Source organism: Schistocerca americana, chromosome 3 (genome assembly GCF_021461395.2).
Source record: "Schistocerca americana isolate TAMUIC-IGC-003095 chromosome 3, iqSchAmer2.1, whole genome shotgun sequence".
Lineage (NCBI taxonomy): Eukaryota > Metazoa > Arthropoda > Insecta > Orthoptera > Acrididae > Schistocerca > Schistocerca americana.
Window position 1 is genome coordinate 44,396,816 of NC_060121.1, and position 23,281 is coordinate 44,420,096.

Here is a 23,281-nt window from a genome sequence, read left to right on the forward strand (position 1 = left end):
TGTTCACCTTGTATGGTGTCCTTAAGGGCTTTCTGTTTTTAATTTGCTTCCTTTTCGTTTTAAATAGGTTGTCAAGAACAGATTTCGTAGTCGTTTCCTTTCTTTATATCTGACGCCTCTGCTACTTGGTTCAAATTAAAGAGTTTCACCTGCAAGTTCGCTACCAAACTCCATCTTCATTTTACGCATTGTCAAATTTATTAACACAAGGGGTCATTTGCCGCCAGCCATTACAATAAGAAAATCTTAACAAATAACCTGCCAGCAGTAGGATATTACGTATTCATTAGGTTATAACAAAAGCTTTTTAATTTGTTTTTGCCTCTTGAGAACCAGCTCAACATATTATTCGCAATGTTTTCTGTTGAATATTACTGGCGAATTTGCTATGTAACACCGTTATAAATCTGAGTTTCATAGCAGCGAGACGTGTACATGTAGAATCTATCACGGTGATAATTTTCTCTTAGACTTACGTCGCCTTCCTCTTCCCATATTCTAGCGAATTATTTCATATGTGGAGAGACATGGCAGTTTTAATAATTACCGACGGACGTACGTTAAAGAAGTTTGTTCTTTCTCACGTTAAAATATCAGCCAAAGTCCGGTTTTCTCTCGCAATCATCTCTAAATTTACTAGGAGGAGGTATATTTAGCAGCACTGTATGACAAAGCAGTAAGTCACTTTTTTTTTTTTGCCCGACTCAGGCATATTTACGCCACCCGATAAAACTAAAAACAGTCCACCGTCAACAATTTTCCTAATGTCACTCTAGTGACATAGTTGCTTATTTATGCCTACGTAAATAACTTTAGCTGACAGGCTAGAGCGGGACATATCAGCAAAATTCTTCACTGGAAGGAAGCATCTAGCAACTTCATTGTGTTTCAGCTTCGTCATAACATGATTTGTACTGAAATTTTGAGCTTAATTTCGGCTTGTATTGCATTGGCGATGAAGTCGCATTTCATGTAATTACACCTTACAAACATTAACTCATTCATGAAGACATTTGCCTCAGGACGACGCGATAGATGCCGTCCATTTTGACGGGCTTGTATAGCTCCTAGTGTAACAGGTCTTGCCGTGAATGACAATCATGTACAACATGATCTATCCATACGGCTTCTGGAATACCTCAGATATGGTTACCGACGAGAATAAATTTTTCAGTAACACAATGCTACTGTATTCGAAATACGGACAGCTGTTGTCACTGCTCGTGAGTCTAAATTATAGTGCAGTGCAGTGCAGTGACACCAGAATCCTGCCTACTGTGATTGTCTGGAGGATCACGCACACATGACAGATTCATTTGCCGGCCGACCGTACTCGACTAATAGGAGAATTCAGCTTGCATTGAAATTTAGATCAGGCGAAGAACTGATTGTGCTATTAGTCGCTTGGGAGTAGCGTATAGATGATGGGGGAGACGGAAATGCTACAATTAGAAACGTTTCAAGGGTGATGTTGCAAGAGGCTGTTCAAGATCAGTTGAACTGATCTACACTGAAGAGCTAAACAAACTGGTACACCTGCATAATATCGTGTAGCAGCCGACGAGCATGCAAAAGTGCCGCAGCACGACGTGGGATGGACGCGACTAATGTGTGAATTAATGCTGGAGGGAATTGGCACCATGAATCCCGCAGGGCAGTCCATAAATCCGTAATATTGCGAGGGGATGGAGATCTCTTCTGAACAACACGTTGCTAGGCATCCCAGATATGTTCAAAAATATTTATGTCTCGGGAGTTTGGTAGTAAGCGTTTAAACTCGGCAGAGTGTCCATGGAGCCACTCTGTAGCAATTGCGGACGTGTGTGCTGGTCCATTGTCCTGCTAGAAATTATTCAAGGCCGTCGGAATGCTAAATGGACATTAATGGATGCAGGTGATCAGACAGAATGCTTACGTACGTTTCACCTGTTTCAGTCGTATATAGGCGTATCAGGGGTCCTATATAGCTCCAACTGGACGCGCCCCACACCATTACAAAGCCTCCACCTACTTGAGCAGTCCCTGCTGGCATGCAAAGTCCATGGATGCATGAGGATGTCTCCATACCCCTACAAAGCTGTCTGCTCGATACAATTTGACCCCAGACTCCTCTCACCAGGCAACATGTTTCCAGTCATCAAGAGTTCAATGTCGGTGTTGACGGGCCCAGGCGAGGCATAAAGCTGTGTGTCGTGCAGTCATCAAGGATACACGATAGGACCTTCGGTACCGAAAGCCCATATCGGTGATGTTTTGTTGAATCGTTCGCAGGCTGACACTTGCAATCGGCCCAGCAGTGAAATTTGCAGTAATCTGCGGGAAGGATGCACTTGTCTCAGGGTGGACGATTCTCTTCATTGTCGTTGTCTTGCAGGAACTTTTTGCGGTCACAGCGACGTCGGAGACTTGACATTTGACTGGATTCCTCGTATTCATTGTACACTCGCGAAATAGTCGTACGGGAAAATCCCCATTTCACCGCTACCTCGGAGATGTTTTGTCACATAGCTCGTGCGCCGACTATAAAACCACATTCAAACTCATTTAAATCCTGATAACCTGCCATCGTAACAGCAGTAACTGATCTAACAACTGCGTCACACTCTTGTCGTCCTATATAGGCGTTACCGACCGCTGGGCCTGTTTACATATCTCTGTATTTGAATACGCAGGTTATAGCAGTTTCCTTGGCGCCTCAGTATAGTACAGAACAAACACTCCCTGCAGCGGTTCCTGTTGCATTCGGTTTTGTGAAAAACATAACAGGAACCGCATGCCTCACACACGTTGAGATATGGTTATATTTCTTTTTATAGCTACGGATATAGCTATTGCGATGATTTTGTTGATTCTAAATTCATTCCTTGTCTCTTCTTACTATCTATTGATAATTTGAGAGTGAGAAATGGACGGTCGTAGCCGGTTACGGATTATGATGGTTACTTGATTGTGCCGTGGAAGATCTTTCACATATTCTCTTTTAATTTTCATATTGTTTCTTACGAAAATTTATCTCTGTACCCTCTAGTTCTTCCTTCATTCTAGATTATTGTCATGATTATTATCACTATTATTATCACTATAGAAAAAACACAGCACACGAGTTCACTATGCAGGAACTTGTATCTTAAAAATGGTTCAAATGGCTCTGAGCACTATGGGACTTAATTTCTGTGGTCATCAATCCCCTAGAACTTAGAACTACTTAAACCTAACTAATCTAAGGACATCACACACATCCATGCCCAAGGCAGGATTCGAACCTGCGACCGTAGCAGTCGCGCGGTTCCGGACTGAGCGCCTTAGCCGCGAGACCACCGCGGCCGGCCAACTTGTATCTTACCACGAGTCGGACACTTCCCCAGACTGCGTGTTATATTGGAGCGTAATTCGTGCAAGTATACTACAGTGGCTTTCTGTAGTTGGCCGACGGATATTTTATGAATACCAATGATTTTCCAGAGCGTGCCGAGATCTTTCTGTGCCGTTCCTGGTATCGCGAGGACCACTGGCCCCACTTCCACAGCTTTACGCCAGCGTCGCTGTAGTTCACTTTTTATAGTCTCGTATCTGGCAAGTTTTTGATTTTGCTTCTCGTCGATTCTGCTGTAACCTGGGATGGCAATTCCAGTGGTCCACACTTTCCTTTTTTCCACAATTGTGGTGTCGGGGTGCTTCTGCTCCAGAGTAAGGTTACAGTACACGGGCATTGGTGCATCGGATGCAAGATACTGGACTTACAGGAGAGTTTCCGTGTGGAGACTGTAGCCACATTAGTCTCTTTGAGAGAAGTCGGGATGGAGCCTGTAGTTGTCAATCACGACACAATTTGTGTGTTGCACACACATTGACGAATGTGAGGGTGCAACGGTTACAGTAGACAGGCAGTCGTGCATCGGATACAAGCTACTGGACTTCTAGGAGAGATTCCATGTGGTGACAGTAGCCTCGTTAGTCTCTTGGAGAGAAGTCGGGATGGAGCCTGGAATTTACAACCGCCATGCTACTTCTGTGTCGCATCATCAATGTAACGGTGTAAGGGTTACAGTAAATGTGGTGAATTGGGTATAAGCACCTAGACTGCCACGACAGGTTCCTTGCGGTAACCACAGAAACGCTAGTCTCTTGGAGAGAAGTGGGCATGGAGCCTGTAGTTTTCAATCACAATGCTTTAAAGGCTTTAAACCTGTACTGTTTATGGTATAACATTAATGCTGGTAACCTCAGTGGTCTATTTTCTCAGGAAGCTATGATGCACTTTCAAATCTTTAAGCTCAATACCCTTTATGTAATGTGGTTTTCTCACGATGTATGGCTGCCACTACATCGGCCCTTATGTGATATTGTCTGGCTCTAAAACGTTTGCTCCCCGCGAATATGTACTCACTGGATTGTGGACCAGGGTTCGTAATTCTGTTTTAAGAGCCATTATTGTTAAAACTTCCGACATATATACGGTGTGTGTGCTTCACTAATATTGTAATGTAATTTTTATATTCTGGCTGTATATGTCACCGTACGTAACTCTCGGCGTAAGCGCCACCTACCTTTTTGATGTATAACTACATTAATGATACCAAGGCTCCCATACTGTTATAACGGGAGTGTTAAACGCTTTCCTTCTTTTTATTGTTACTTTATCTAAAGACGCTATTAATACTGATAATTTACATGTTGCTTTTGTACGCCAATCGGCACATGGTTCGCGCCATGAGCGCCACCTGCCCTGGCCGCAGAGTAACTACGCTGGCCGATTACACTCAGTCGCTTGTGAGCTCTGCAACATCCATGTACTAGTTTATATTTACGTGACAAACCCTATTTTTAGGGCTATATTTTAATTTGGACATATGGATCTATGCAGACATTTGTAAAAACGGCGATGATACATCAGTCCATACTAATGTAAAATTGTAAGTACCAGGCGTCCTTCTCATATTTTTGCTATACAAGAGCTCTCTAATATGTGTTAAAATCTATTGTTGACTTAAATTCATACCTTTTAATGTAAGCTATGATGTTCATTGTCCTTAGGCCACCTTCTGAAGAAGACAAATTTAAATTTGTTGAAACATAGGTAAAGATTTCTTTACCCATTGCAACTGGTCGGCTGTTCATAATTTTATTACGTGGAACCGTTGCTGTTGTGCAGCTATGTTTAAAATACTGAAATTCCTGTCCGCCGAGGTATCAAAAGCTGCAAGCAGGTACATGGACATCAAATTAAAAATTGTGAAAGCAGGTATGGCTATCGACTTTAATCAACAGTGCTTAGATAAAGACATTACCCCTGATTATGTGAAGGCGTACTTAAACTTTAAACAGTGTAACAAAGTGCCTTCTGTTAAAAAGAAATTAGTGCGTTCAGTCATTTCGGTTAGCCCAGTGAATGTTCTTAATAGTGAAGCCTACTGTATACATCTATTTTTAACTAAAGCCTTTAAAGATCTTTGTAATGTCCAAATTGACCACCTGTGGAATAGTATTAATGAATGGCTCTTTAATCGTAAAGAAGAAATCAAGGCTAGATATGAAAGAAAATTGCTGAAGTTTAGTAATAGGACCACAAGTAAAAATGTTAATACAGCAGACAATAGTGTCAAACATCAATTTTACGAAAGAATACTGAATAAAACCAATATTACTTTTACGCAGGCTGAGAATGACTTGTTATGTAAAGGCCTTAAATATAATTTGCCTGCTCAACTCGATACATATCCAGTTATCTGTAATCTCATTGTAGATCTTAAAATCGGTTTAGAATCCCTGAAATTAGAGAAAACCGAGCAAGTCAAATGTGCCTATGAATGTAATAACATAATAGAAAAAGAAATTAAATTATTTCCTAATGGGCAGTCGGGCGAATATAGTATAGTAAAAAGTATTAATCGTAAGCTTAGAGAACACGACGCCTTAGTCACTAAGAGTGACAAAGGGAGCACCGCTGTCGTGGCTTATAAAAATGAATATATAGAAAAGACTGTACAGTTTTTTGAGGAAAATGACATCACTGAGGTTACCGTAGATCCAACCGCGGAATTGCAAAATGAAATCCGGCGTACTTTTGCTAGTTCTGTCAGCCTGTTCAATAACTTCCAAAAGAAAGGCCTTATAAATATGAACCCGATACCACCCGTGCTCAGAAGTCAGTTTAAACTGCACAAACAAAATCACCCTATTCGCCCTGTAGTGAATGGTATAGGTAGCCCACATCACACACATGCTAGGCGCCTCAATTTTAAAATTAAAGATGCTTTCATATTTGAAAGTAATTTTTCTGTTAAAAATAGTAAGGAATTAATTAACAATATTCAAACTGTAAGATGTACACCTGACACTAGACTGGTGTCCTTTGACATCGTCAGTCTTTATACAAATGTCCCGGTTGAGGAAACCATAGCCCTTGCAAAAAAGAATCTTCTCAAGCATAAAAAACTAAGTGAAATTCAGATTACGGAACTGATTGGTTTGCTTAAGGTCGTTTTAAAATACAATTATTTCACGTTTAATGGGAAAATGTATGTGCAACCATATGGTCTAGCAATGGGTAGCCCCCTCGCCGGTATTTTAGCAGAGGTTTTTATCAACGCCCTGAAAATAATGTTCTTCAATTCAAGTTCAGAATTACGCCACAAAATCCGCTATCATGCACGTTATGTTGACGACATTATCATTGCTTTTGATGGTACTGATCATGAGTTAGAGCTTATCTTCAATACTTTCAATGGTTTACATGCAAAGATTTCCTTCACAAAAGAACTTCAGAATGAAAAAGGTGAACTTAACTTCCTCGATTTAACAATTTCTATACAGGATAGTTCCTTCAATTTCAATATCTTCCGCAAGGAAACGTATTCAGATAATGTCATCCCTGCTGACTCAACTCATCCAAAAGCTCATAAACTGGCGTTTTTTCATTCTGCCATTCACCGAATGGTAACTACTCCTTTATCACCTCCTGATCAACAAAAGGAATTGAATGTCATCAAAGCGATTGCGGCTAATAATGGGTACAATCAGAATATGATCGATTACTTGTTCAATAAGAAAATTTCCCAAAATTGTTCGACTTTGAGCAACAACCGCCCCACTGACAGCAAAGAAGCTAAAAAATGTATTTCCATTCCTTTCTTGGGTAATATGTCGTATAGGATTAAACGTCTTCTAAAGAAAAAATATAACTGTAACGTCTCCTTCTCTACAGATAACAGTTTAAAAAGAAATCTTGTACATTCAGTAGAGATTGCCAGCGATTGGTTTTCCAATTCAGGTGTTTACAAACTAACCTGTAATAACTGCCCCTCATATTATATTGGTCAAACAGGCAGAGCTGTGAAAACAAGATATAAAGAACACCTATTAGGTAAAAAAGGAGCGAATATACACAACTCTACTTTTGCTGAACACCTCTTGATAGCCGGCCATACGTCTAAACAGTTAGAAGACACGGTTATCCTACACAGACAAGTCAAAGGGCGTAGACTAGATCTGTGGGAAGAGTTACAAATTTTTAAACATCTAGCGCTCAAAGACGGTAATATACTGAACGACCAGTTGAACCTTGCTTGTAGACAATTTTTCGAAGGCTTTAAACCTGTACTGTTTATGGTATAACATTAATGCTGGTAATCTCAATGGTCTATTTTCTCAGGAAGCTATGATGCACTTTCAAATCTTTAAGCTCAATACCCTTTATGTAATGTGGTTTTCTCACGATGTATGGCTGCCACTACATCGGCCCTTATGTGATTTTGTCTGGCTCTAAAACGTTGGCTCCCCGAGAATATGTACTAACTGGATTGTGGACCAGGGTTCGTAATTCTGTTTTAAGAGCCATTATTGTTAATTTTAACTTCCGACATACATACGGTGTGTGTGCTTCACTAATATTGTAATGTAATTTTTATATTCTGGCTATATGTGCCACTCTACGTAACTCTCGGCGTAAGCGCCACCTGCCTTTTTGATGTATAACTACATTAATGATACCAAGGCTCCCATACTGTTATAACGGGAGTGTTAAACGCTTTCCTTCTTTTTATTGTTACTTCATCTAAAGACGCTATTAATACTGATAATTTACACGTTGCTTTTGCACGCCAATCGGCCCATGGTTCGCGCCATGAGCGTCACCTGCCCTGGCCGCAGAGTAACTACGCTGGCCGATTACACTCAGTCGCTTGTGAGCTCTGCAACATCCATGTACTAGTTTATATTTATATGACAAACCCTATTATTAGGGCTATATTTTAATTTGGACATATGGATCTATGCAGACATTTGTAAAAACGGCGATGATACATCAGTCCATACTAATGTAAAATTGTAAGTACCAGGCGTCCTTCTCATATTTTTGCTATACAAGAGCTCTCTAATATGTGTTAAAATCTATTGTTGACTTAAATTCATACCTTTTAATGTAAGCTATGATGTTCATTGTCCTTAGGCCACCTTCTGAAGAAGACAAATTTAAATTTGTTGAAACATAGGTAAAGATTTCTTTACCCATTGCAACTGGTCGGCTGTTTATAATTTTATTACTCTCCTCTTTGTCGCAATGTAAGCCAGCAGCCTGGAGGACACGGAAGAGGTGGCGGAGGTTCCAGGACAAGTCCGGGACAGAGGTGCCCATGACTGAGACGTCATCCAGGTAGTTCACGGTACCCAGAACATCCTTCATCACAGACTCCATATAGCGCTGAAAAATGGCGGTAGCGCTAGCGAACCCAAAAGGATGGCAGTTATAGCGGAAAAGCCCAAAAGGAGTGGAGTTGACCAAAACAGCTTTGGACGGCTCATCCAAAGGTAACTGGAGGTATGCATCCCTTAGGTCAATTTTGGCAAACACCTTGCCGCCAGCCAATTTCGACAAAAAGTCCTCAACCTTGGGGATGGGGTAAGAATCGATAACAAACTGAGCATTGACGGTGGCCTTAAAATCCCCACAAACACGTAAGGACCTGTCGGGTTTCTCAAGAACGACGATGGGCGTAGCACAACGGCTTTGGGGAACGGGGCTGAGGATGCCCTCATCCTCCAGGTGTTGAAGCTCCTGCCGTAACGTCACGGAGGACGAAAGGAACCGAACAGTCCTTATGGCATTTTGGGACAGCCAAGGGAAGGAGTTCGATGTGGACCTCAAACCCTGAGACACCCGGAGATGGGGTGGAGAAAACATCAGGGAATTCCTGCAACAATTGTTGGAGGTGGTCACCCACTGAAAGAGACTGGACCGCTGGCTCCAAAACATAGACCTCCAAGCCCAATAAAGGGAAAAGATCCATGCCCAACAGGTTCGTAGCCGTGGGCATGGAGAGGACCAATACCCGAGTCTGAACATCATGCGAGCGGTACTGGACCCAAACAGAGAACCACCCTTGGAGGTTAATGACATCATTACTGTAGCTCCTCAGGGCCGCATGAAAAGGCCGGAGAGGTGGGGAACCCAAAAGTTGGTGGGAGTCAGCATCGATGATGGTGGCGAAAGACCCTGTATCCACCTGAAACAGGTGGGGGACGCCTCAACCTGCACTGTCAGAGTGATTGCCGCCGCTGAAGGCGGAAAGACGCACTGCCCAAAGGAAATCTGCGGCGGAGGGACGGAGTCGTCCTCCAGAGAGTCAGGAGCGTCGACGGACGTGTGGTCCACGACCATCGGAGAGGACGACCGGCACACCTTCGGCTTGTGGCCCTGTTTTCCACAGGCTGAACAGGTCACACGTCGAAACCGACAATCAGCTCGCCGGTGCGAAATGAAACGTTGCCGACAGGACGGCAACCCCTGCCGCTGTTGTGGCTGGGGCGGCTGACGCCGCCGTCGCGGCGGCTGGTCCGGTGGTGGAGCGGCCGCGTCCCCTGGATCCGGGAATGGGGGAGGGCCCTCCGGACGAGGGGACCTTCGAGACCCCTGTGAGGCATACTGGCGCCGCGACGGGTGTGCAACGAAGACCCACACAGGGGGAAACAACTCGATCGACGAGCGAGTAGGCTGCTCATGAGTGCAGACAACATTTAAGCAAGTATCCAACGATGGATCCTTGGACCGCAAGGAGTCATCCGGAGCAAGTGCGAGAAGCATGTCCCGAACGAGTGCTGAACCATACGACTGTTTACACGAGAGGCACCACAAGAAAACCATCCACCACCAGTCCCGGGAGAGGCCTTGAAGCATGGCAATCCTCTCCCTGTAAGATTGGGAGGGGAGCTTCTGACAACAAAAAAACTTGTGACGGGCAGCCGCCACGTGAACCTGAGAATCAAAATACTCTAACAAACTCGAAGTCAACTGTTCGTACGAGAGAGCGTGCGGCTCCGTGTCGGGGTGCAACTGCTGCAAGAGATGATATATTTCCGGACCGACATAAGCAAGAAAAAACGCGCGCATCTGCACGTCGCCAACAACGTCATGCGCCAAAAAATGTTGTTCCAACCGTGGAGTCGCGTCAGACATATGAAGGTCAACTTTGTTTCTTTTAAATGGGATGCTGTAGTTTGCTACTTATTTCCTGATAGTGGCTATCAAGACGAATCCAGTGATATGAAACAGTAAGGTCTTTGAAGGTCAACAAAGGTCACAAAGGTGGCATGAACGTCCATTTACAGAAGGTGCTCGAAGTGATGACCATTGGCATCTATGCAATGCTGCAATCTTCTTATCATACATTGAGAAGTATTTCTTACCACATCGGCACTTATCAAGCATATGCTCTCTCTCACATATCTTCAGGTGCAGTTGGAACGTCTTTATATAAAAAATGTCTTTTACGAATCCCCACAAAAAAAAAAATCCAGAAGCGTCAAGTCTGGCGAACGATCCAGCTACGACACATCTCCTCCGCGTCCAATCCTACGATTTGGGAACTAATTTCTACCTACCAGCGAAAAATGTTCCGAACACCCTTCGTGTCGATACCACAATCTGTTCCTTGTTCCTAAAGGCATTTCTTCCAATAACAGACATATTGTGTCTTGCAGGAGTGAGGTGTACTTCCTACCATTAAGATATCCTTGGTCGAAATAGCGGTCTATAATTCTGTCCTCCAGAATCCCACACCATCGATTCACCGACCACGGTTTTTGGTGTGCAACTTGCTGCAGCCAACAGGTATTTTTAGTTGCCCAATACTGCATGTTATGCAAATTAACATTTCCAATGTTTGTGAATATAGCTTCGTCAGTAAATAAAATCAAATTAATAAATGGTTCATCCTCTGAATCTGAAGTTGAGCCCATTGGCAAAATTCAGTGCGTCGTATACAACCCGTACCAGTTAATTCTTGGTGCAGACTGATATGGTAAGGTTGATATTTATGGCGATATACGAGAGAGAATTGTCAGAGCATGTGCTTCGATAAGTGCTGAAGTGATAAGGAATGCTACTCAATCCATGACACGAAGATTGAAGCACTGCATTGATACCACTGGTCATCACTTCCAACACCTTCTGTAAGTGGACGTTCATGCCACCCCTTTTTGGCCTTCGTTGATCTTCAGAGACCTTATTGTTATACGCCATTGGATTCATTTCGATAGTCGCTATTAGAAAATAAGTACCAAACTAAAACATCCCATTAAAAAAAAAAAAGTTTACCTTCATATCTCTGATCTAGCATCAAAACACCAACGTCATATTATGGCCTCCATTGTCCCATGTAACCTTCGTCCCAGAAAAATTTCCGCTACTATCATACTTTCGGAGTTATTCTTGGTGGCAATAATTATTGACTCACCCTGTATATAACTTTAAACAAAAATTGTGTATACAGCTATGTAGTGTTTTTCTTTCTTCTTCGCAGTCGGTTGTAACAGAGTACAGGAAAGTTGTATTTCCGGTTTATTGGCATTTGATTACAATACTGGTACAGAATCTGAATCGTCCGAAAGTTTGTATACCTATGCCTTCGCGGATTAGAACTATTCGAAACACTGTCCTCACAGACTCAGAAACTGGAGATTATGTCATACCCTATAAGCAATGACCCGGGTCCATTTACGCATTCAGTTCCCAATCGAAATTTCGTTTGCAGTAGCAATAAACCAGGGTCAAGGTCAGTGAGAGAGGGAGACAGAGAGGGAGGGAGGGAGGGAGGGAGGGAGAGAGGGAGGGAGAGAGAGAGAGAGAGAGAGAGAGAGAGAGAGAGAGAGAGAGAAGAGAGATGGAGGGGGGTGGGCGGGAGATGGAGTGTGTACAGATAGGTGGAGAGGTGGTAGTGCAAAAAGGACACACAGTGTAGGAAGCAGTAGGTGGAAGGAGATAGGGAAAGGAGGTTACAGAGAGTGAGAAGAGATAGATGATGGACAGAGAGAGGCGAAAGAGGCGGAAACGGACAGTAAAAGGGGTAAGAGGTGATGGACAGAGATAAGGTAAGGGGGAAGTAGATCAGACGTGTATCCAATGTATATTTAGCAATTGCGAACAATTACCAGATTTGCTAGTTGGAACGTGAAACAAAAATTCCTCAAAGGGGCTTGATCCCCCGACCATTGTTCTGGCCGCTGCTTTGTCACAGTGCTAACATAAATAGTTAATGATGCCCTTGGCCCGAAACACAAACGCTATTATATTTTCATTTTTCTCTTCTTTTTCCCTTTAAAAACGTTCCCTGTCTGGAGCTGCCACTTAACTTCGCTTTCATTTCTCTCCAAGATCTGCACATATCATAAATTTGGAAGAAATGGGTGACGAAGAGTAGGCGCGGTGCCTTTGTTAACGATATTCATGCAACAACTGAGTATATGGTCAATCGTGTCGTCAACTTATTATTATTTTTTGCCAAGTTCTTCTTCTTATTATTATTTTGAAGTTCTTTCTGTGATTTTCAGATCAGGATTTAATTTACCCGTTGTTTTTTCCTTTTAAGAAGTTGTGTATGTAAATGACGTGCTCTACACTTACATCTCATCGGGATACACACGTACGGACATGGCGTTGACCTAAGACTCTGTACTTGCATTCCGTAGGACACCAGTTAAAATCCCCAAAGTGTCATCGCAATTTACATCCACCACGATGTCCCTAAATTGTTAATGACAGTTGACGACGGAACGCTGCGTTTGGGAAGGACACATCTCTCGTACTCCGAGTGTAATGACCTCGTCGGCGGCGGAACGTTGAAAACAAATCTTCCGCCCTCGATTGAGAGGTCCTGGCGAAAATAAAATAAAACGTCTGATGAAAAAAAAGAAATAAATAACTTAAATCTAAATAAAGGAAACGTTCCCTTGACGTGCTGCTTACACACCTCTTACTGAAGAAGATTATTGCAGAAGATTTATAAAATGGTGGGGTACAGAGTGTTTAGAGGAGGAGCCTATTAATTTTTTAATATTTTACATTGAGAACGTTACACTAAGAAAGTAATAGCAGTAGCATTGAACTTATTATTGTACCATAACATCTGTATTCCGTATTGTCATTCAAAAGTTAATGTTTGTTGACGTCAAGTATTTCTGAATTTATTAAGAGTACTTATGACGTCCACATCACCACTGTGTGGGTGGACTTACCGTGAAAGACCTAACTCAAAAATTGAGTCAGGTTTTCCCTGTGCCAGACTCCTATTTTTTTCTTTCTCCTCTTTTCGACATCCCCATTGCCACCACAGCATTGCCTGACTCAGCAGCATAAACGTTTCCACAGCGATTGCACTTGATCTTATTGATTTTACTCTTAAGTAAATGATTTCATTGTGTCTTTACTATTGAATAATAGCTTACCTACGTTGTTGTTATTGTAAAACACAGGGGTGTATATGCGAAACTTCAGATTTTTGTGGTTACCTGACATGGTCAGACGCTGCAGGAGATGGTTTATAAATTTATACTGTAGTCTTCTCATGAAAGCGTTTATCTATTTGGCAATACCGCTGTGTTAACACGTTAGTAGGTCATTAGTTTCGGCAATATAAACTGCAACTAAAGATGCATAAAGCTAGGCAGTAGTAGTTGTACAATGATTTAAATCACTCTGTCAGGAGAGGAACATGCAGTAGGCACAACAAAGTCGAGGCATTACTATACGCGCCAGATGTGCAACCATTTTTGCCTCGTTATCTGAAATTTTCCAAACTGTTCCATATTTTGTAACTACTAACTGGATCGTATTGGATAGGGTAGCATCTGCAACATTCTTTTCTTTCATTATAAACGTGGGTACAAAAACGGCTCACACTCCCCAAAGGTTGAACGAGAAAGAAACAATAGATGTGAGTAACTTTTGAAGCTTAGGAATAGACCGCTAGCACTATGGATCTGTCCACACGTGAACGGGTAACTCGTGCGAGGGAGAAATGGCTATACCAAAAAGAGACGGTATGTGTATGCAACAATCAGCATCAAGGTAAATGATGTTGCTGCCGGAAACAATTATCTTTTGAGCCAGTAAGAGATGCTTCTGTCAGTTTGCCCACATAGTGTGCCGTCAGTATTTGGATGCCGTTGCGTCTACTCAAGGAGGAAGGCCAGCAGACGGGACAAGCGTGCTCCAAGTATGTCGGTAGGGAGGCGTGTCGAAGTAAAAATACCCGGCGAGACGAGGTTCATACTCCACGCCGGCTGACGCAGCTGTCCGTCTTCGTCGCGTCTGGGCCGAAGCCAGCTAAACACACACGCACGCATACTGAGAGAGAGAGAGAGAGGGGGAGAGTGAGCGAGGATACAGAGACAAGAACAGAGAGAGTCTTCCGAGACTTGCATAGCACAACTTGGCTCCACGATCTGGCCACAGAAATGAACGAACGCCGAAGACTGGCTGGGCAATAGGAATGCGGCCTCACACAAGCGACACGGCCAGCCGACACAGGGAAACGTTAGCCCAGTGCCGCTGCCATGAGAGCAACACCGAGGAATTCAGGGCGGTGACGCCTCTGAAGGCGCTCCTGGGCTTTATTTCCATGTCGCAGGCCAAAAACAAAGGCGGGGAGAGAGAGAGAGAGGCGGCTGGTTGAGCGAGACACTCGTCAGCTTCTTAGCGCAAGGCGATCGCGTTATATCAGACCGAATTAGACACGCAGCGCTGTTTCAGCGTAAGTTTGGGATTCTCTTTCTGACAGAGCGAGCTGCGCCGTTCACAAGCTAAGACTCTAGATTGGCATTCCATCGTTTGGCCTCGGCACAAACTACCGAATGGCAGACCCTGGCGTTGGGATGCGGCTGAAAGAGTCGATAAAAAATAAGTGCCGCACGGGTTAGCCGGGCGGTCTTAGGCGCCTTGCCACGGTTTGCGTGACCTCCCGTCGGCAGTTCGAGTAATCCCTCGGGCATGGGCGTGTGTGTTGTCCATAGCGTAAATTAGTTTAAGTTAGATTAAGTGGTGTGTAAGCCTAGGGACCGATGACCTCAGTAATTTCGTCTCTCACGAATGTACCACAAATTTAAAAACAAATAAGTTGCCAGGTACAAATTGAGTCCTATATTCGGTTTGGCCTCTTACTTAGCTTCGATTTATAGAAAATCTCTCGCCCAGCAGAATGTAGGCCACAAGGAGGGGCGTGTGGTCAGCACACCGCTCTGCCGGTCGTTACAGTGGTATTCTTGAGCGAAGCCCACTACTAATCGGGCGAGTAGCTCCTCAATTAGTATCACGAGGCTGAGTGCACCCCGAAAAATGGCAACAGTGCAAGGCGGTCTGGATGGTTGGTTGGTTTGGGGGATTAAAGGGACCAGACTGCTACACTCATCGGTCCCTTGTTCCAAATACAAAGAACACCCACAGAGAAGAAAAACGAGGAACACAAGAGATCACAGACGATACAGAACAAGAGAAACTGAGACAAAGAAAACACAAAACGAACTAAAACCACACAGAGTGTGACGGTGGTTGGCTGAGCATAGAAATAAAAAGGAAAAGCCAACCACTTAGAAACACATTAAAGAATCAGTTTAAAATCATAGGCCAGAGGCCAGAATCAACACAAAACAAGAAGACAAAACAGAAACACTCAGAGTAAATGATAAAATCCCCCTGCCCGAATAAAACGTAAAACTAAGTCAGCCATAGTGGAGTCGTCTGTTAAAAGGGGAGGGAGCGTAGCAGGCAGCGCAAATGTCTGCCTGACCACAGCTAAAAGGGGGCAGGCCATCAAAATGTGGGCCACTGTCAAAGCCGCCCCCCAGCGACATAGAGGAGGGTCCTCCCGGCGCAGCAAATAACTGTGTGTCAGCCGGGAGTGGCCAATGCGGAGCCGGCAAAGAACTACTGGGTCCCTGCGAGTGGCTCGCAGGGATGACCGCCACACAGCCGTCGTCTCCTTGACAGCACGGAGTTTATTGCGCATTGTCAGTTCGCGCCATTCATCGTCCCATAGCGCCAAGATTTTGCGGCGGAAGACTGCCCGCAAATCAGTCTCTGGGAGGCCAACGTCCAGAGATGGCTTACTGGTGGCCTCTTTCGCCAGGCGGTCAACATGTTCGTTACCCGGGATACCGACATGACCGGGGGTCCACACAAAGACCACAGAGCGGCCGCAACGGGCAAGAGTATGCAGAGACTCTTGGATAGCCATCACCAGACGAGAACGAGGGAAACACTGGTCGAGAGCTCGTAAACCGCTCAGGGAATCGCTACAAATAACGAAGGACTCACCTGAGCAGGAGCGGATATACTCTAGGGCACGAAAGATGGCGACCAGTTCAGCAGTGTAAACGCTGCAGCCATCCTGCAAGGAACGTTGTTCGGAATGGTCCCCTAGAGTGAGCGCATACCCGACACGACCAGCAACCATCGAACCGTCAGTGTAAACAATACCAGAGCCCTGATACGTGGCCAGGATGGAATAAAAGCGGCGGCGGAAGGCCTCTGGAGGGACTGAGTCCTTCGGGCCCTGTGCCAAGTCGAGCCGAAGGCAAGAGCGACGAACACACCATGGGGGTGTATGCAAAGTAGACCGGAAAGGAGGTGGAACAGTGAAAACCTGAAGCCCAGAGAGGAGCTCTTTGACGCGGACCGCTATTGTACAACCAGACCGGGGCCGACGTTCTGGCAGACGGACGACCGACCGCGGGAACAGGAGACGACAGTTTGGATGCCCGGGCGAGCTTAGAACATGGGCAGCATAAGCGGCCAGCAAACGTTGGCGTCGGAACCGCAGTGGAGGTACACCTGCCTCCACTAGTACGCTGTCCACAGGGCTGGTGCGGAAAGCACCAGTGGCAAGACGTATCCCGCTGTGGAGAATTGGGTCCAACACCCGTAACGCAGATGGGGATGCTGAGCCATAAGCCAGGCTCCTATAGTCGTGACGGGACTGGATTAACGCCTGGTAGAGCCGCAACAGGGTAGAGCGATCGGCGCCCCAGCGGGTGTGGCTCAAGCATCTCAGAGCGTTTAGATACCGCCAACATGTCTGTTTCAGCTGCCGGATATGAGGGAGCCAAGTCAACCGGGCATCGAAAACCACCCCCAAAAACCTGTGGGTCTCCACCACAGCAAGGAGTTCGTCGGCAAGATAAAGCCGCGGCTCAGGATGGACTGTTTGGAGCCGGCAGAAATGCATAACGCGGGTCTTGGCTGCCGAAAACTGAAACCCATGCGCTACAGCCCAAGACTGCGCCTTACGGATAGCGCCCTGTAGCTGACGTTCAACAGCTGCAATGCCAGTAGAGCTGTAGTAAAGGCAGAAGTCGTCAGCATACAGGGAAGCGGAGACAGAATTTCCTACAGCCGCAGCAAGCCCGTTAATGGCTATTAAAAACAGACAGACACTTAAAACAGAGCCCTGTGGCACACCGTTCTCCTGGACGTGGGAGGAACTATACGAGTCCACGACTTGCACGCGGAAGGTACGACACGACAGAAAATTGCGGATAAAAATCGGCAGAGGACCCCGAAGACCCCATCCATGAAGCGTAGAAAGGATGTGATGACGCCATGTCGCATCGTACGCCTTCCGCATGTCGAAAAAGACAGCGACCAGGTGCTGACGGCGGGCAAAGGCAGTACGGATGGCCGACTCCAGGCTCACCAGATTGTCGGTCGCGGAGCGGCCTTTACGGAACCCATCCTGAGACGGAGCCAGAAGGCCCCGAGACTCCAGTACCCAATGCAAGCGCCGGCTCACCATCCGTTCAAGCAACTTGCAAAGAACGTTGGTGAGGCTAATGGGACGGTAGCTGTCCACCTCCAGAGGGGTCTTTCCAGGTTTGAAAACGGGGATGACAATGCCTTCCCGCCATTGCGACGGAAACTCACCCTCGACCCAAAGACGGTTGTAAAGATCGAGAAGGCGCCGCTGGCAGTCCACTGAAAGGTGTTTCAGCATCTGACAGTGGATGCCATCTGGCCCAGGAGCGGTATCAGGGCAAGCAGCTGGGGCACTGCGAAATTCCCACTCACTGAATGGAGCATTGTAAGATTCCGGGTGGTTGGTGCGAAACGAAAGGCTCCGACGTTCCATCCGCTCTTTAATGGAGGGGAAGGCCTGGGGGTAATTCGCAGAAGCGGAACTCATAGCAAAATGCTCTGCTAAGCGATTTGCAATGACGTCGGAGTCAGTACAAACGGCTCCATTCAGTGAGAGCGCAGGGACGCTGGCAGGGGCCCGATAGCCGTAGACGCGTCGAATCTTGGCCCAGACCTGCGAGGGAGTGACATGGAGGCCAATGGTGCACACATACCGCTCCCAGCACTCCTTCTTGCCTTGGCGGATGAGGAGGCGGGCCCGCACACGCAGCCGTTTGAAGGCGATAAGGTGGGCTAAGGAGGGATGTCGTTTGTGACGCTGGAGCGCCCGCCGGCGTTCTTTAATCGCTTCAGCGATCTCAGGCGACCACCAAGGCACAGCCTTCCGCCGAGGGGACCCAGAAGAACGGGGAATGGGAGATGCGGCGGCAGTAACGATGCCGGTGGTGACCGATTGAACCACCGCATCAATGTCATCAGTAGAGAGAGGCTCAAAAGCGGCAGTGGAGGAGAACAAATCCCAGTCAGCCTTATTCATAGCCCATCTGCTAGGGCGGCCAGAAGAGTGACGCTGTGGTAGTGACAAAAAGAGTAGAAAGTGGTCACTACCACACAGGTCGTCATGCACACTCCATTGGACAGACGGTAAGAGGCTATGGCTACAGATGGAAAGGTCAATGGCGGAGTAGGTGCCATGCGCCACACTGAAGTGTGTGAAGGCACCATCATTTAACAGCGAGAGATCGAGCTGCGACAATAAATGCTCAACGATGGCGCCTCGACCTGTGGCCACTGACCCACCCCACAGAGGGTTATGGGCGTTGATGTCGCCCAATATCAAGAAAGGTGGCGGCAATTGGGCGACCAGTGCAGCCAGGACATGCTGCGAGACATCACCATCTGGTGGAATGTGAAGACTGCAGACGGTAACAGCCTGTGGCGTCCACACGCGTACAGCGACAGCCTCTAAAGGCGTCTGGAGAGGGACAGACTCGCTGTGCAGAGTGTGAAGGACATATATGCAGACGCCACCAGACACCCTTTCGTAAGCTGCTCGGTTCTTATAATAACCCCGATAGCCACGGAGGGCGGGGGTTCGCATCGCTGGAAACCAAGTTTCCTGGAGAGCAATGCAGAATAAAGGGCGAAGGCTGATAAGTTGGCGGAGCTCAGCTAAATGGTGGAAGAAACCGCTGCAGTTCCACTGGAGGATGGTATTGGCCATGGCTGGGAAAGGCGTGACGGGACGGGGAAGGCAGATTACGCCACTGGGTCACCTGCTGCCTCCAAGTGAGCACCTGTGCCAGTGCTTTCCATGGCGTCGGAGGGACTGGCGAGATCGAGGTCCTCAGCGGACGCCAGGATCTCCACCTCGTCCTCAGACGCAGAGTTTGAAGGTGGCGGTGGGACAGGTGCCACCGCAATGTCAGGATGCTTCGGAGCCTTTTTCTTCAACTGCTTCGCACGCTGTGCCTTGGGAGGGTCTGGCTGGTAGGGCCCCACTGGGTCAGTCTCAGGGACGGACGACGACCGTGAAGCCCTATGACCAGCGACCGGTTGTTGTTTCAAAACTTTGCGGGTGTCCGCTTTGACACTGGGCAAAGCCTGGGAAGGGAGGGCCCCAAGGGACCCCTTCCTGGCTAGAGTAGCCGAAGAAGCCCTACGCTTCTCTGGCTGGAAAGGGGGGACGAATGCCCCGATGGTTGGGGTGGTGTTGCTCCTGGAGTAGATGGAGCAACAGTGGGCGAAGTGCCCCCCACAACCAAGGGGGCCGGTTCATTGTGACATAGCTGAGAGGCAACAGTACGTGACGACATGGGAGAGGATCGAACCGCTGTTGCAGCAGCGGCATAGGTGGATGTCATGGGCACGGGATGTAGCCGCTCATATTTCCGCCTTGCCTCGGTGTAGGTCAGGCGGTCCAGGGTCTTATATTCCATTATCTTCCTTTCCTTCTGGAAGATCCGACAGTCCGGTGAGCAGGGGGAATGGTGTTCTCCACAGTTAACACACATGGGAGGCAGAGCACATGGAGTATCAGGATGCGAAGGACGTTCGCAATCCCGACACGTGATGCCGGAAGTACAGCGAGATGACATGTGCCCGAACTTCCAGCATTTAAAACATCGCATCGGAGGAGGGAAATATGGTTTCACATCACAACGGTAAACTATCACCTTAACCTTTTCGGGTAAGACATCACCCTCAAAGGCCAAGATGAAGGCACCAGTGGCTACCTGATTATCCCTCGGACCCCGATGGACGCGCCGGACGAAGTGAACACCTCGTCGTTCGAGGTTGGCGCGTAATTCATCGTCGGACTGCAGAAGAAGATCCCTGTGGAATATAATACCCTGGACCATGTTGAGACTCTTATGCGGCGTGATGCTAACGGAAACATCCCCCAACTTGTCACAATTGAGCAACCTCTGTGACTGGGCAGAGGATGCCGTTTTGATGAGCACAGAACCAGAGCGCATCTTGGACAAGCCCTCCACCTCCCCGAACTTGTCCTCTAAATGCTCCACAAAAAACTGGGGCTTGGTCGACATGAACGATTCTCCATCAACCCGCGTACACACGAGGTACCGGGGTGAATATTCTCCACTGCCTTCTTTAGCAAGACGTTCCTCCCATGGAGTAGCTAGGGAGGGAAACGATCTCTGATCAAATTTCTTCCCGTTGTGGTTAGACCTCGATCGCTTAGAGACTGCTGGTGGGGGCCCACCAGCGATAGATGATGTACCACGCTTCATTGCGGGTCATCCGCCCTGATGCCACCTACTCCGACCAAGGGCCCTCCCCACGGGCGCCACCCAGCCACAGCAATAGCCACCTGGCAGGATGGCTATTGCCGGGAGTCCTGATGCCCCAGGGAGATGGGCATCTACTCCTTGGCATACGTGGGGAGTGAACGGCGCAGGCATCAGTAGAGCGATCCCTGTGTTGTCAGGGGGCTACAACCAAGAGGGTACTTGGCGGCCCCACCACAACGGACTGGCTACCGTGCTGGATGTTAGGTGACATGTGGTCCATGGGCGTCGTCAGTGCAGAAAATGGCCCTGCACAGTGCTTGGCAGAAAGTGCACGCAGGAGCGCATCCTTGCCCAAGCGATGGAGAGCGGGCAAGACTGCAATGCAACGACGAATAAGATGGCGAAAGTTCTCAACACAACACGGACACAATGCACCAAGTAAGGCGCCCTTCCCCAATCGGCTCGCTCTTCGGAAAAATTTTGAGATATGGAGGTCAAACCCGACAGGGGACCATCACATAAGGCCGAAACGTTTGAGACTCCTTTTAGTCGCCTCTTACGACAGGCAGGAATACCACGGGCCTATTCTAACCCCCGAACCCGCAGGGGGAGCCGGTCTGGATAGTCAGCCATCCAAGTGCCGGCCAACCCCGATAGCGCTTAACTTCGGTGATCTGATGGGAACCAGTGTATCCACTGCCGCATGGCCGTGGAATGTCGCAAGTGATTGGGAAAATATACCTGTTGCTGACACTTGTAAGAAAACGGACACGTGGGTCATAGACCACTATCCTCAATGTCTATTTGCTGCATAATTCTTTAGTACACAGTAAGTTCGAATCTAATAAATTTCCTCTAGAGAGTAAAGCTTGTATCCACAAACCAACAGAGATTCGAGGTGCGTTTACACCTGTGCCCCTTGCGCGTAGTCGCCGTGCGACTGTGCTTGCCCCACACGCAAGTAGAGGCACGAGCGTAGGTTGCATACCTCTTCTTAAAGATGTGCTCACGAGTGATTCCATTCACACCTGTGCTCCCACTGCCCGCCTCTACTTCCGTGTGGGGGAAGCTACAGCCGCAACGCGAATAGTCGCAAGGTGGACCAGTGTAAATGCACTTTAGAAAGGATTCATCGAGCGAAACTCAACTTTTCCGACATTTCCGGAATGCGTTTGGTTGCAGAGAGTCTGCGCAAGTCAAAGACGTTCTCTGATTTGTGACGAGCTCGAAGACACGTTTACTAACAGAACGCATCACTTAGTGGGAAACAACGGATCGTCAGGAGTGCCCCAGGGAAGTTTAGGAGGACCGCTGTCGTTCTTTCTCCATAGACATAAACGATCTGACAGCAGCGGTCTGCGACGGTTGCCTGGTAATGCTGTACTGCACGGGAAGCGTCGTCGTTGGGTGACCGTAGCATACATACAGGATGACTTGGACAGATTTTTTATTTGATAGAATGAATGAAAACCTGCTCTACATGTGGAGAAATGTTAGTTGATGAAACGAGTAGTAAAAAGAATCTTGAAAATTTCGAATACATTATCAGTGGCGTCCTGTTTGTCATAGACATAGGGGACTAATGACCTCAGCACTTGAGTCCCATGGTGCTCAGAGCCATTTGACACAGACATGTCGATGAAACATTTAAGTGTGATGCTGAAAAGCGATAGGAAACGGAACGAGCACTTAACGTGCCTTCTAGGGACAGCGAATCATCTTCTGTGCGTTGCTGAAAAAATTCTAGGGTACTATAGCCCATCTGTAAAGGATACCTCCACAGAACATCTGTGTGACCAAATCTTGAATAATGATCTACTGTCTGGTATTCCCACCATAACGAATTAAGGAAAGATACCGAAGTTACTGAGAAACGACCCGTTAGGTTACAGTCGGTGGCATGATTCGCGAGACCCCTCGCTTTTTCTGTACGCTGAACTAACCTCCTCTTTTACTTTACGAATTACCGTCCGTGGCAATGACGGAGCCCTGAATGCCACTCTTGGCGACGCTGTTGCGCTTCAGAACGAAGATTGTAGTGTGTGTTTCCAGACGCTGGAAACGAGATTTTTTCCTGATGCATTACAGAGCTAGAGACATAGCTAGAGATCTGAAGGTGAGAAACTTT